The following is a 3,261-nucleotide window of genomic DNA, read 5'->3' on the forward strand; positions in this document are numbered from 1 at the left end:
AAAAAATCTCTCAGACAAAGAAGGTTCAGGTGTCAAGGAGTTAACTTTATTTGATCAGGCCAAACAAAGTGAGATGTCCCCAGTCATCTGAAAACTGTTTTCCAGCCTGTAGTTATAGTGAAACTTAGGAAAGGAGGTGCTTTCCTAAACCAATCAGGAAATTCCCTTTACCTTTTATTTTTTATTATCCAATCATTCTCGTCTGCCACTATTATTTTCTAGGCAACAAGGTTTGTATCTAATAGTGGAATGTCGACCTTTACTTAGTTTTTAAAAAATAAGTTTTCCTGTTGGTACCAGTTTTCAGGCCACAAAGTGAACTACATGTTCAACCTTTTGAACTTTATCTAGGTCAGGCCTTAAACAGATCTCAAAGACATCACTGAATTTTATATTGCTGAAATCTGTTCTATACTTGGTTAAAACGATTAAAAATATACTTATAGTTCAAACAACACTCAATCAATGCTTAAGTATGCTGATTATATCATTAAATCATCAAATCATCTTCATATATTCACTTGTAACACTCAATCAGTGGTCTGATTATTAACACATCTATGGTAATGTCATTCCTATGAATACTTCTTATAAGTGGGATGTACAACAGAGCCCAAAAGTGTATATATGCACAAAATGACACAAAATGATCAGAATTATGCACAATAATCGCTACTACTGGGCTTTGAGCTAATATATTTCCGTGTCCTTACCTCGGACTGCTGCGGGTAAGTTTCTTCAAAGTGTCCACGTCTAATTTCATAATGCCGTTTAAGGTTTCCACTTTTGACAACCGCAACAGACTCCGAGCAAATGAGACAAACCGGTCTCGTGCGTGTCGATGCAGGAAGAATAAATGCAAATCTCTCGACCCATTAATCTCGGAAAACATGGTTTTCGGCGTAAACTTTTCTAACTTTTGAAAAGGACGTTGCTTTTCAGTCACTGACAGTTACATCTGTCTGCGCGCTGTGCAGCGAGTCTGTCTCTGCTCTCTTCACTCAACGACGTCTGAACGTAGCGACAGTGCGCATATGTTAACTGTCCGTGGTGCCGTAGGACCCAAACTGCTACAGAACGGACCTTGATGTGCCTGGTATAAATTTGATTGCATTAGAATATAATGTTAGGCATTCATTTTTTTATTATGTTTTTTATTTATTAAGTCTTTGAGGTCCGGACGGACGCATCTCTCGGTCCACATTCGGACCGGAGTCCGCTAGTTAGTGACCCCTGTTCTAGGTGCTACCAACTGGCCAGAGCCCTGAGAACGTGAAGGACTGTAATACAAGACAAGCTCACTCAGATACTGAGGAGTTAAACGATGTAGGGCTTTATAGGTAATCAGTAAGATTTAAAAGTTATTCGTTGCTTGATAGGTAACCTGTGCAATGTTGATAGAACCGGGCTAATATGTTCATACTTTTTTATTTGTGTAAGAACTCGAGCTCCTGCATTTTGAACTAGCTGGAGTTTTTGTAATAAGCCCACAGGACAATAGTGCATTACAATAATCTAGTCTTGACGTCATGAATGCATGAATTAGCTTCCCTGCATCTGATAGTGACAGCACATGACCTAGTTTAGATATATTCTTAAAATGGAAAAACGTGGTTTTACAGGTGTTGGTGACATGGCTTTCAAATGACAGATTACTATCAAATAAAATGCCCAGGTTCTTTGCTGACGACAAGGGTTTTATGGAACATCCGTTAATAGTTAAGCAGCATTCTTGGTTGTTACGTACAGAGGTGGGTAGTAACGCGCTACATTTACTTCGTTACATTTACTTGAGTAACATTTTGGAAAATATGTACTTTTTAAGTAAAATTAAAAGTGTGTACTTTTACTCTTACTTGAGTAAATTTCTAATAGAAAATCTGTACTTTTACTTCGTTACATAACTTACATTGCGTGACGTTCCTTCGTTCCTTCATTTTAAAATATGCTTTTTAAAACGCGTTGTTTATTTCAAGGTTGTCGTCTCTTTTTACGGGCATTCCCGAGTGATCGATTCTTTTGAGTCGATTCTTTTGAAAGCATTAATTGAACAATGGGCAAAACCATTTGAATAGGCTAATGAATCAGTTCAAATGATTTGTTCAGTTCGCAGCACGATCTGAATCATCTGAAGCAGGATTACTCACTCCTCGTAGCGCGAAACTTAAGAACACGCAGAACACAAAGAGCGTTGGATGAAGTGGATATTAATCTATATCTATACAATCAAAACTGCAAATGTGTCATATTGTTTGCCAGCAATGATAAATGCCCGCCATATGCGCGCACCCGCGCGACCTGTTCGTCAGACACATGCGCGTTACCTGTCAGACACAGAGACGTGGGCCTTCAGAAATATACATTTGACGAACAGAAGGAAGAAAACTTGTGGATGGGCGTGTGGTTCACTGTTTACTGTTTGTTTACAAGTAAGAGCGTTTCACAACACACATGTGACACAACACGAGAAAACATGAGCTTTGTTCAAAAATGTGTATTTCATTTGAGAGAGCACTGCAGATGTTCTAGATCATCTTAGGAAATGCTCTGAGTTTCTGAGTTCTCTGTTAATGCTTTAGTTTGACATGGTCTATTATTCTAAATAAGTTGTGTAAACTACATTGACATCAGGACTAGATGAAATTTACAGAAATGCTTGTCTCTTCTGTGTTTGTCTATTCTTTAGTCTCTCTAGTATATTGCAAAGATATCTGCTTATGATAATTAAAAATATTGATTAAAATGTAATATTCAATATTAGCGTTAATATTAATTTTATGTAGTAGGCCTATATAATCAGATAAGTAAGCTAGTAACTAGCTACTTGAGTAGTTTTTTCATTGCATACTTTTTTACTTTTATTCAAGTAATTTTTAAACTAGTGACTTTTACTTTTACTTGAGTAACAATTTCTCTAGTTACTTGTACTTTTACTTGAGTAAAGATTTTGGTTACTCTACCCACCTCTGGTTACGTATGGTGGTTTTCGGTCCAATACGTAACACTTCTGTTTTGTCCTAATTCAGTAATAAAAAGTTGTTACTCATCCAATTTTTTATATAGACTATGCATTTCATTATTCAGCAGATATTGAACTGCTGTGTTTCCTGAGGCTTCCAGGAAATAAAAAGTTGAGTATCATCAGCATAGCAGTGAAAGCTAACTTTGTCTCTCTTAATTATATCTCCTAGAGGTAGCATGTATAGTTTGAAGAGCAGAGGCCCAAAAACTGAGCCCTGTGGTACACCGTACTGGACTAGT

This window comes from Triplophysa rosa, unplaced genomic scaffold (genome assembly GCF_024868665.1).
Source record: "Triplophysa rosa unplaced genomic scaffold, Trosa_1v2 scaffold221_ERROPOS574315+, whole genome shotgun sequence".
NCBI lineage: Eukaryota > Metazoa > Chordata > Actinopteri > Cypriniformes > Nemacheilidae > Triplophysa > Triplophysa rosa.